Source organism: Magnolia sinica, chromosome 13 (genome assembly GCF_029962835.1).
Source record: "Magnolia sinica isolate HGM2019 chromosome 13, MsV1, whole genome shotgun sequence".
In the NCBI taxonomy this organism is placed as follows: Eukaryota; Viridiplantae; Streptophyta; class Magnoliopsida; order Magnoliales; family Magnoliaceae; genus Magnolia; species Magnolia sinica.
This window is the reverse complement of record NC_080585.1, coordinates 62,061,802-62,073,837: the sequence shown is the minus strand read 5'-3', so window position 1 is coordinate 62,073,837 and position 12,036 is coordinate 62,061,802. Positions and strand designations below refer to the sequence as shown.

The following is a 12,036-nucleotide window of genomic DNA, read 5'->3' as shown; positions in this document are numbered from 1 at the left end:
CATAACCACATGTATACCCAAATCATAAAGGTAACATCATCATCACATACCCACTAATATAATCATTTGAGTACAATGTTGAAAAGAAAATACATCAATCGAAAATCATGCTCCAAAAGACCGCTGCACGGTCCAAGCTCAACACTGCTATAACCTAACATCACTTGCATGCATCTATCATGCATAAGCTTATAGAAAGCTTAGAGGGTGGTGTAAGTGTGTACACAAGGTAAGTGCCAAGTATTCAATACAATGCCATCATCATACAATACCGGAATTACTGGTAATACATAAATCGTATAATATCGGAATAAGCAGAAATACTGACAATATCATGAATTATCAGAGTAAGCAGAAATACTGACAAGATCATAAATCATACGATAACAAAGTAAGCGAAAACACGGACAATTCCATGAGTCAATCAATATCAGAATACGCAATATAGAACAGCTATGCAAATGAGGAGTCATAAAGAGCCAGGTATCAGATGCCAAGGATGCGATGCAATATGCAATTCCTGATATGTCCCGAATAGCATCAGTCGTATCTAGACCATATAATGCAGAAACACAGTAACCTAAAATGTCATATGCCATGGATGTAATGCAATATACAGTGTAAATGGAATGACCATGCTGGGGTGTGAAGTCGGGATGATAGTATGTAGTATCGCAGGCTACTATGGGGTCCATCACAAGAGACTTCTAACCAAACCAGTCCCATACCTAAATTTAGATAGTCAGACTTCATGTGGTAGACTCTTAAACTCAAGTTAGTCGTGCGCCTAACCGAAATCCTGACCATACGAAGGTACACAATAATTAGTTACGCACCAATGAGTATGCAACTCCTGCTCAATAAGTCCACATATCAGTACAGTTCCTCTTTGGGATCATTACTGGGGTTTAGTACACTCCAAATGGCACTGCCACTCTCCCAGCAGCACAGTCCAAGTGAGCGTAAGAAACCTCACTATCCGCCTGGCCAATAGTCTGCCAATACCTATCCGACACGTCGATAGTGGACCCATTCACGAGCTGGTCAAACTCAGCCTAGTATTGCCCCTTACGCTCGGGCGGGTAAGGCCACACCCCCTCGTAACCGACCACGACATAGTGGGAGACACGGCCTCCTAGTATTCGGCACTCGGACGCTCATGTATCCACTCGGTCTCGACGTTGGGGCATCCTCTAGTACCAAGAGGGGTTAAGGATTTTCACCTAGGGCCATCTATGACAGCCCGATGCTAGAATAAATTTTCGGTGTCCCGTCTGACCATCCACGATATGCTTGTGGAGGCTACAGCCCTGATGTCGCTAGGGTGTACAGTAATCATAATGCGAGATGCATGAGTCATATAATCCAGTCATGCATCAATCCTGCACATACCGTGCGCTCATGTGAGACAATCTCCACCTATCAGGGAGTCTCATAACAACCTGCCCAATGACATATGCAATGGCTAACCACATCTCATAATAAGCAGGCAGATGATGCGTATGGGCATGTATCATGATGTTATGCTGTCACCTACTTAAAATCAGTATCAATAACCGGCATCGACAATCGACCTCGACAATATGGACATTTAACCAACATTGCCCCCAAGGAATGACCCACATAAAGCCTAACATATAGTGGACCCATGACCTCATACAAGGACTAAATATACAACACCATGAGCCTTACTCAAGAGCTTAATACATATAATGATGGGCCTCTCACATGGGCCTCATATACATCATAATGGACTCCATCACCTGACCCTCCAATGCATCACAATGGGCCTCAACTACGGATCGCATATACATCATACAGGTCTCGACAATCGGCCTCGGCAATTAAAATCGGCCTTGATAATCGAAATCGGTAATCGGCCTCGATCGATAATCAATAATCGGCCATGACAAATCAGAATCGGTGATCGACCTCGATCGATAATCAGCCTTGATCGATATTCGGCAATTGGCCAAGACAAATCAGAATCGGTAATCGGCCTCGATCGATAATGGACAATCGGCCACGATAAATCAAAATCGGTAATCAGCCTCGATCAATAATTAACCTCGATCGATATTCGACAATCGGCCAAGACAAATCAGAATCAGTAATCGGCCTCGATTAATAATGGACAATCGGCCACGATAAATCAGAATTGGTAATCGGCCTCGATCGATAATTAGCCTCGATCGATATTCGGTAATCTGCCAAGACAAATCAGAATCGGTAATCGGCCTCGATCGATAATGAACAATCGGCCACGATAAATCAGAATCGGTAATCAGCCTCGATCGATAATTAGCCTCGATCGATATTCGGCAATTGACCAATACAAATCAGAATCGGTAATCGGCCTCGATCGATAATAGACAATCGACCACTATAAATCAGAATCAGTAATCGGCCTCGATCGATAATGGACAATCGACCATGACAAATCAGAATCGGTGATCGGCCTCGATCGATAATTAGCCTCGAATATGCATCACATGTGGCCTTGCGCATGCAGCAAGTGGGCCTACTCATCACAGTTGGGCCTACCAGCGGTTCTGCCAGAGGACGACCTGGATAACATACACATCACGGTGAGGCACATCATTGAGCCGCACTAATGGGCCTTATATCTGCACCAATGGGCCTTGTATACATCAAATGGTCCGCAATACGTGGATCGAAAATATATTCAGTGGGCCTCACTATATGGGCCATAAACGCATCACGTCAGGCCTTACCTATGGGCCTCGAATACATCACAATGGGCCACAACCCATGGGCTTCAAATACATAATAGGTGGGCCTTACACATGAGCCTATATACTTCACGGTGGGCCCTACACATGGTCCTCAAATATACATCATGATGGGGCTCATGGATGGACGGCACCAATGGGCCTCAAGTGGGCTTGGACCATACCACAAAGCATTTAAATGGTTGTAGGTGTAACATGTATATCACTGTACACTGTTATCCCATGGGGCATATGGCCCACTAATGATGATCAGCACCGCCCAAACACTGTATAGGTAAATTAGCACCATCCAAACATTGTCCAGCACCGTCTAGACATTCTACACGGTGTGGATGAAACAAATATATCACTGGTAGTGGGTGTAACATTAGATGGATGGTTAGATAAAACATGTCTTAAGGTAGGTCCCACGTAGGGCCTACCATATAATAATAATATATATTATTATCATTATTATTATATTATTATTTATTTTAAAAAAAGATGCAGCGCTCAGGCCTGCCAAATTAGACCCGGGCCCACCATATAAATGATCTTTAAAAATGGATGGACGGTGTTGATAAAACACATATATCAGCGGACCACATCGTCCTCAGCTGGACGGTTTGGGAAATACATACATTCAAGGTGGGCCACGTTTGGACAGCCTGGATGGTACATATATACTAGGTGGCCCACACGTGACAAGGATAATGCGCACATCGTGGTGAGGGTCATCACAAACGTCACTACAGTAGCTATATCTGCTGGTGTGACCAGCAGATGGACAGTGTAGAGGAAAAACAGATTGACGACAGAAAGTACAGTAAATGCATCCAAAGTGGGTCCTACACTGGCATAACAGACGGATGGTGCGGATGAAATCCACACGTCAGGTGGGTCTCATGCGATGGACAGATGGACGTCAGGTGGATAAAACCCATACCTCAATGGTCACATAGAACTCACTGACGTCAATACCAGCTATAGCTGGTGTGACGTACTCCAACCAGATCCTCTAGCAGGTGGGTCCCACATGGGGCCCACCATAATGTTTATCTTCCATCCCAACCATTGATAGGGTCACACCGACCTAGATAAAGAGAAAAAAAACAAATTTCATATTCATCCAAAGCTTCTGGGACCCAAGACGGATTTCAATGGTAGACGTTCACGCCTTGCTGTTTGGTGGTGCGGACCACCTGAGTGCTGTAAACAGTTGATTTTTTTTTGGGATATCCCCATAATTAAAGGGGACCATCAATTGGACGGTGGTGATGATCAACAGGCATCATGGTGGGGCCTACCCTATCGTTCCAAGCAAAGGACGCTGCTTGCTGCAGCATCCTCTGGACGTTGATAGCAGCAGCGTCAACCACCCCCTTTTTTTTTATTAGTTGCACGTTATCATAAGTGGGGCCCACATCAGTAGAATCCACCCCGTCGGTTGGGTTCCCAGGCTCGAGATAGGCTTAACAAGCTCAATCTTAAGTGTATTTGATGCATACAAACATCACAGCGGCCCCCAACAGTTTATATCACCAAAACTGCTGTTTTTGATGATGTGGCTCATCAAAGATTTGGATTGGCATCATTTTTTGGCTCAACGCCTGAAATGGGCTAAGGAATGGGATGGACGGTGTGGATTAGTTCTATACATCAAGTAAGGCCTGCATGAGTGGCCCACCCCAAAACTTTAAAAGGGTATATATATATATATATATTTGTTAGCTGATAGTACACGCCCATGTCAGTACACGCACTCCATGTTAGCTATCAACACATCCAGCGTCCAGGGACGCTGGACGACATGGATAAACACAGGCATTGTGGTGGGTCCCACACGGAAGTGGCCCACATTTCATCAAGGTGAGTCCCACATGAACGTGGCCCACCATGTATATATATATACACACACACACATATATATATATATTACTATAATATCAATATATTATATAATATTTAGTCCAGTAAGTGGGACCTCCCACCGTCCCAACAATGGACAGCGGATCTCGCCTGAAATGCGATGGGCCACACCGTCTAATGGATAGAGTAGGTTTAACACAAATAGGTGGGGCCCACTTCATTCTAGGGGGAGGATAGAGAGAGAGAGATGTAGCGGAGGGACCCCGCCACTATGGGCCCCTCCTTGATCATACACATATATCAAAATGGGCCTTCAATTCATCAAATCCAAATAAAAATCAGCCACCTCTAGATTTCTTCTTCCTTCTTCGGCCAATGCATGATAAAATCCCACTCATGTTAAACATACTCATACTCTGGAGGTTGTGAAACACTTACATACTTAAATATATATGTTTCAGTCTTCCGCTTACTTAATTTAATTATATCTGGAGTATGATATGCTGTTTTGGTATAATCCCACTCATGTTTAACTCATTAATATGGATGAAATCTAAACATCATTATCCATGTTACATAAGTGATGTGCTGGATTTCGGGAGTAGAGATTTGCTCGACCCTCGAAATCTGGGGCATTAAAAGTTGGTATCAAAGTATGATTTAGATTAAATTGGACCTGAGTTATAGGTAACACAACACACTTTGATGCACTCTGACTTAGAAAGGGAGCGATGGAATCTAGAAACCACATTAGGATCCCAAAGTTTCACTGACGGGTGAGATTGACCACTGTAGTGTAGCCCATACGCATCCTAGATAATGTAAATTGGTCTCAGTCATCATTAGGCCATTAATCGACGGGTTTGAACCATTGGTCGATAAATATAAAACTTGAAACAGGCCAAGAGGTGTGAATACGTGCACGTGCAGCTAGGAAAACATACCGTGCAGGCCTAAAAACCTGAATCACAAAATTCAGTGGGGCCCTGACACCTATACGACACCTCGGGAGGGGGTGGCCATGGCCCTAGGGTGAAGCCAGTGCCTGACACTGCAAAGGGGAGCAACGACACTGCCCGGGCGGTGGTGCACCACCCACCTCCACAACGGGGTGCGGCGGCACCGTGGCAGCTACGGCGCACTGCCGATTGGCTGTCCATGTGGGGCCACTCCCATGTGTGGAACCCCCACTTAACCCATTTTTTGCCCTTTTTGCTCATTTCACCCCATTGCACCCTATTCCTGCCCCAAAAACACCCCCAAACCCACCATTTCCCTAAAACTATCCCTTATAACTCTCTATCTTCCTTATTTCCACTCATTTGAGCACAAAAACCCTCTTTTTGTGTCTCATAACTCCTAATCTTCAAACCCACTTCATTCCCAAAGCTTTTCCAACTCAATGGCCCTCTTTGAGCAAATCACTGCCATTTTCTCCATCTCAACGCTCCTCTCCCTTATAAGAAAGAAGAGAGCGGCCCCGGATGAAGCCGAGCCTAGCCATCCAAGCCATTCTAAGAAGAAGGCGAGTGCCAAGACTAGTGCAAGCACCGAGCGAAGGTCGAAATGGGATCTCAACCCTCAAGTCCCGATAGAAAGGTTGCTACTGGCGGGCGGCGAACTTGGTAAGTTCCGTGGTCGCAAAGTTGTGTTTGAAGCTCATGTTGATGAGAAATTATTTGGAATATATCCCGTGATTGATCTCCTTCTAGGGAATGTGTGGGGTCCCATATTTGAAGGAAAAACTCTCGAAAGTGAAGGCATCGTACGAGCCTTCTTACTCACATATGGGACCCAACCGTGGTGCCTCCTCAATTTATCATACCATTGGAAAGATCTCCCGCCAAGGTCGATGTGGATGTCATGTCACATATCATGGGAATAGAACATGGAGTTGTACATGCAAGTGAGACAAATCTCGCTAGTGAGCGGGAGAGAAATCACTGCACTCGTTTCCTTTGCGGCCAACTTAAGTGGTGGAGCAAGGAAATAGCCTTGCATCGACTTAGATGACGGTTGATTTTTACCTACTCCACCATATATACACTTATAATGTGTATCCTAGGTGAAGCAACCACACAGAATGTACTCAATTCATGGTGGATTTCTTATACAGAGTTGGACAGGGAGACAAGCTGTGCCTGCCTACTTTTGCCTTGACTCAGATAATCAACACTGCATGATCTACTAGGGGAGACACCTCACTCCCTTTCCGCTGACTTATTTGTAAGATCGTCCAAAATTTCAGCTTCAGACTCAATATGGAAAACCTCGCCCCAATCCATTTCATCGGTGAAACTACACTCAACAATATGGACATAGGCCCAGGCAACGCCAAGCAAGGATTGATGAATATGGGGATGAGATAGAAGAAGAGATTGAAGAAGAGGAAGGAAGTGAAGAAGAGGAAGGAAATGAAGAAGAGGAAGGCAGTGGGGAAGAGGAGCATGAAGAAGAGGAGGAGGCCCAAGACTCAGATGGGGGACCTCATACTACTACACATGACGACAGCCATGACCGGGCCACCTTATAAGTCCTCATGGCTAAGATTGAAGAAAGCAAAGCCCATCCGAAGCAAAAAATTCAAGGAGAGCAAGGCATATCTCAAAAAAAAGTTCAAGAGAATGTCTCGCACCCTAAAGGCCCTCCTATGCTGTATGCAGGATAAGGGTGCACCTCCGCCTTCGCCAGAATCGGAAGCCTAGTCATATGTTTGTAGTTGTTGTTCTTGCTTTTTTTGTAATAGCCTTAGTTAGGCTTAGTTGGATGTTAGGTTAGTTAGTGTTAAAGCCTTTTGTTAAATTAGCTCACATGCATTCTCTTTCATAATTCATGTAATGTTACATCATATGTATTGCGACAATTTTGGTTAAATGAAATGCATGAAGTTTCTTTTATTCAGAAATGTGTAGAATGTTTGGAAAAGGTGGTTGATGTTATCCTAATCCTGTAAACGTTGCACCCTATGTTGTATAGAGGGAATGCCTCGTAAAACCACTCAAAATATGACACATCTCCCACCCAGCGGATCGATTGATGGAGCACCTCCCCCGAGCGATAGCCACACAGACCCCAGTTTGGGCCCAGGTATTGAGACAATGCTAGATTCACAGCCGGCCACGAATGGGCCAACACCTAGTGCACCACCGGTTCTGGATCAAAACCGTGCGTCAACGTCGACACCACACGTGCCACAGGCGGCCTCTCCCCCTGATAGGTTGGAGCAGATGATGCTCCTAATGCAGCAACAACAACAAGTTTTGGCTACTATTGCAGGTGCCATTGCCGAGAACATGAATGCGGCCCCGTCGATGCCACTTGTACAACCTACTGGGGCTATGCCCATAAGTGGCCTATTTGAGCACTTTCAGTGCCTTCGTCCTCCCACTTTTGCCGGTACTCATAAACCCGAGGAGGCTGAGTACTGGTTGGATCACATATCTAAGATGTTGAGGCCATTGCACTGTACTGAAGTAGAATAAGTCGAGCTGGTTACGTATATGTTTGAGAAGGAGGCTAGTCTTTACTAGGATAGTAACCTATGAACCGTTCCCATAGGATTTGCGTGGACTTGGGATGAGTTCAAGACCATTTTCATGGAAAATAATTTTCCCTCACCTACTGCAATGAAAAGGTGGGCGAGTTTCTTTGCCTTCGACAAGGGGGGATGACAGTGGCAGAATATGAAAACTAGGTCACAGAGCTAGCCAGATATGCTCCTTTGATCTTGGTAAATGAGTCGATGAGAATGCGGTAGTTTTCAGAGGGATTCGGGCTGATATCGAAACCAAGATGTATTGCACTAGCATTCCCAATTATGCTGAGCTAGTTAACATGTCCCTGCGAGCTGAGTAGGATGGTGAGAGAGACTCTCGGACACGCACGCCGATGGGCCTAAGGCCTCCGCCTGAATTATCGAACCAACCGTTTCTCGACAAGAGGCCGCGTGCAAATTCGCCTCCCAAACAACTGGCTCCACCAGTCCAGCAGAGGCGATCCAACACTACCAAAAAATCGAGCAAAGGCTATGGACTTTGAATGATTTTAGCCATGGATTAAATCCGTAGCAATATAGCTACGAATTTAATTCGTAGCTAAAGCCTAAGTGATCTGTAGCTAAAGCGTACCTCCTCGCCTAAACCATATTAAACATAGATGGTGCTTAAGGGGATCCATGGGGTCCATTGGAATATATGTGTTTGATCTATGCTGTCTAACAATTCTGATATATAATTTTAGTGCATGAGCCTAAAAATTATATAGATCAAATGTCTAAGTGGACCACACCGTAAGAAATAATAAAAATTAAAAATTTACTATTAATATGTTGTGTGGTCTCCTTACAGATTCAATCTAACTCATTTTTTTATATCAGCACTTAAAATAATAATTTAAAATTAATGGACGGAGTAGATATATGAAATACATCACAGTGGGCCCCACGGTCCTAAAACCCAACGTCCCCAAGGAGCCGTCTGTCACGCACCCCTCCAAAATCCAAACCTCCTCCCAAAAATAAAACCCTTCCCGTCTGCCATTTTCTCCCACGCACAGATGAAAACCATCTCTCCATCTCTCTCTCTCTCTCTCTCTCTCTCTCTCTCGTACTCAGTCTCTCTCTTTCCCTTGCCCTCTCTCGATCTCCCGCTCTCCCTCACCCTCTTTCCCTGTCTCTTGGCCGCATTCCCCTCTCTCTGTTTTCAAAAACCTCTTTTGCTGCAAGAAGGAGAAGAAGAAGGAGAAGGAGAAGAAGAAGAAGCATGGTTAGTTTCTCTCTTTCTCTCTCTTTCTCTCTCTTTATCTGTTTCTCTAATCTGTTGTGTTTGGATGCTCAATCCTTCAATCCCTATGCTCAATCTTTCAATCCTTCAATCTGCATTCCCCTCTCTCTATTTTTGAAATCTAAAAATGCTTTGTGGGCTCCTCCATAATATGTGTATGCGGGCCAGTCATTTTTTCCAGCTCATTTTAGGGCTAAATCTTAGGTGGACCACACCACAGGAAACTGTGGTGATTGAACGCCCACCATTAGGGCCTATTTGGCCGGGTAGATTGGATGGAATTAGAGTGGATTGTATGGATTTCAAGGTAATGATAGTCGTGTCAGTGGATTGGTGCAAGATCTATGGGATTGCTATATCCCAGGATTGCTATTTCCAGTCTGTTTGGGATGCCCGACCAATCCCGGGATTAAACCTTCCAATCCCTTTCAATCCCTTGAACCAAACATGTCCTAAGCAATTTTAAAGGGATTAGGGTGGATTGGATGAGATTTAAAGGTAATGATGGTGATGTCAGTGGATTGTCTTAAGATCCATGGGATTGTAACATCCCGGGATCAAGATCCCGTGTCTGTTTGGCATGCCTGGTCAATCTGGGATCTATCTTCCAATCCCTTTTAATCCCTTCCAATCCCATCCAAGCTTCCTGGCCAAACAGGCCCTTAAATACTTCCTAAGGTCATAAGAATCCCTTGTTTTGTGATTTTTGAATTTTTTTTAAAGGTGTGTTTTTGGATCTGTTGTCATATACACAATAACATTTGTGTGTCTCTAGTCATTTGCATTGTGGGATTAAAGTCAACCTTGGGAGGTGCTTCCATCTGTAGTGAGGTCTATTGTTTATGGTGTGGTCTGCACCCTTAAAAATTGTGGTGAAACAAGCCATGCTAACCATGAAAAATTGTTTGATTGGTTGCAAGTGTAGTTGACTGTAAATGAGTAGTAATTATTTACATTTTCATTATGCATGAATTAAAATAATTTGCATTATGGCATGTTATATAAGTTTTGGTTTAAAAAAAAAGATCCAGTGTAATGTTTATTTTCTATCCAACATGTTGCTTTGTGTTAGATAGATCTAGATGAAGGGAAAACATAAATATCATCTTAATCCAAAACTATATTGCCCTAAAAAGTTTTTAACGGTGGGTGTTCAATTACCATCTTTCCTTTGGTGTAGTCTACTTGAGATTTGAATCTACCTCATTTTTTGACAATTAGTTGGAAAAATGGATTGACTGTTGATGCGAATGCTAATAGGTTCAAATGTAACTATGTTGATGTGAATGCTAACTGGTTCAAATGTAACCATGTGCCGCATGTAACATTCGCTCTTTTAAGTTGTAAGTGACTTACCTGTAAGTCACTTACAAGTGAAAGTTACTTACAGGTAATCTGTTTGGATGTAAGTTGTAAGTCACTTACAGGTAAGTTAGTTTTTCTGTTTGGATGACCTGTAAGTTACTTACAGGTAGAAAGCTGAATATTCACTTGTAAAACACTTGCCAAAATAGCCATTACAGAAAAAATGATCCATTATGTATAGGAAGGTCATATTCATTTTATTTCTCTAATTTTGCTTGAGATGGGCTTTCTTGCTTTTTGTTGTGTAATTTGTCAAGTGGTTTTGCCTATTGATTGGTTGGTAGAAGATGTGTGCCTTTATCAACCCATTAAATCTTTCTTTTGAGCAGCTTGTGCAGGGTGGTACTACTATGGGAACTGGATTGAATTCCAAAAAAGGGTATGAATTTTTCTGGGTTTTAAGCAATGTCGCTTTATGGCTATTTGTCAGTGTGATTTGTTGTGGTAGTTATGTACTCATCATTTCTTACAATCTTCATATCTGGGATATTGTTTCTTCTTTTCTTTGCTTTTTTGAGTTTACATTTACCTTGATATTTGTTAAGGTTGATACATTTGTACTTCTTGTAATGTCTCCTTCAGCATATCTCTTGTAAAAATTGCTACTGCAATAGCTGATTGATTCATTTTTCTTTTACTGGCAAGAAACCAAATATTTCAGTGTAAGAAAATGGGCGTTAGTGGTATTATTACATTAAAATGATTTTATGTTTTATTGATCTTCTCTATAATATGATTTTACAGGTAGAAATGGTGGCATTGATAGGAAGAAGATCATTGCCATAGGTATTATGCTCTAAACCTCTGCATTCTTTTTTCATCGCTTCTTGTTCAGTGGTGTTTTGTCAATACGAGGTGATAATTTATAGACCATAGCTGTCCTGAAAATACCATTTTGCCGAAACTGAATACATTTTCAATTCATCCAACACAAATTGGCACAAAATATTTAATATGTTTGGATCTCATTCTTAAAGATGGTGGGCTCAGGTTTGTTTCTTACAAACGAGATTGCCGAGCTTGTGGCCATGTTGATTCTGTTGCGAGTATTGTCCACTACTTTCATAAAATTTGTGTAATTTCTGTTGCTTATGTAGGTATGAAAAGCCTTGCTCTCAGTCTCTTTGTTTGATTGAGACAAAGAACCCAAGTTTGGCAATTGTTTCAAAGAAGACCATGTAGTAATTTCAAGGCCATTTGTGCTAATTTATTTCTACTTGCAAAAATCTACATTTGTATTCCTCTCTCTCTCTCTCTCTCTCTCTCTCTCTCTCTCTCTCCCTCACTCT

General features: G+C 42.9%; 1 long non-coding RNA gene across 1 annotated transcript; it reads left to right on the top strand.

Moving 5' to 3' along the window:
- Nucleotides 1–10,870: 10,870 nt before the first annotated feature.
- On the top strand, nucleotides 10,871–11,920 carry LOC131223813 (uncharacterized). Its single transcript, XR_009160713.1, has 3 exons — nucleotides 10,871–10,932; nucleotides 11,077–11,533; nucleotides 11,738–11,920. It is a non-coding gene; the product is annotated as an uncharacterized LOC131223813 (long non-coding RNA).
- Nucleotides 11,921–12,036: the final 116 nt, after the last annotated feature.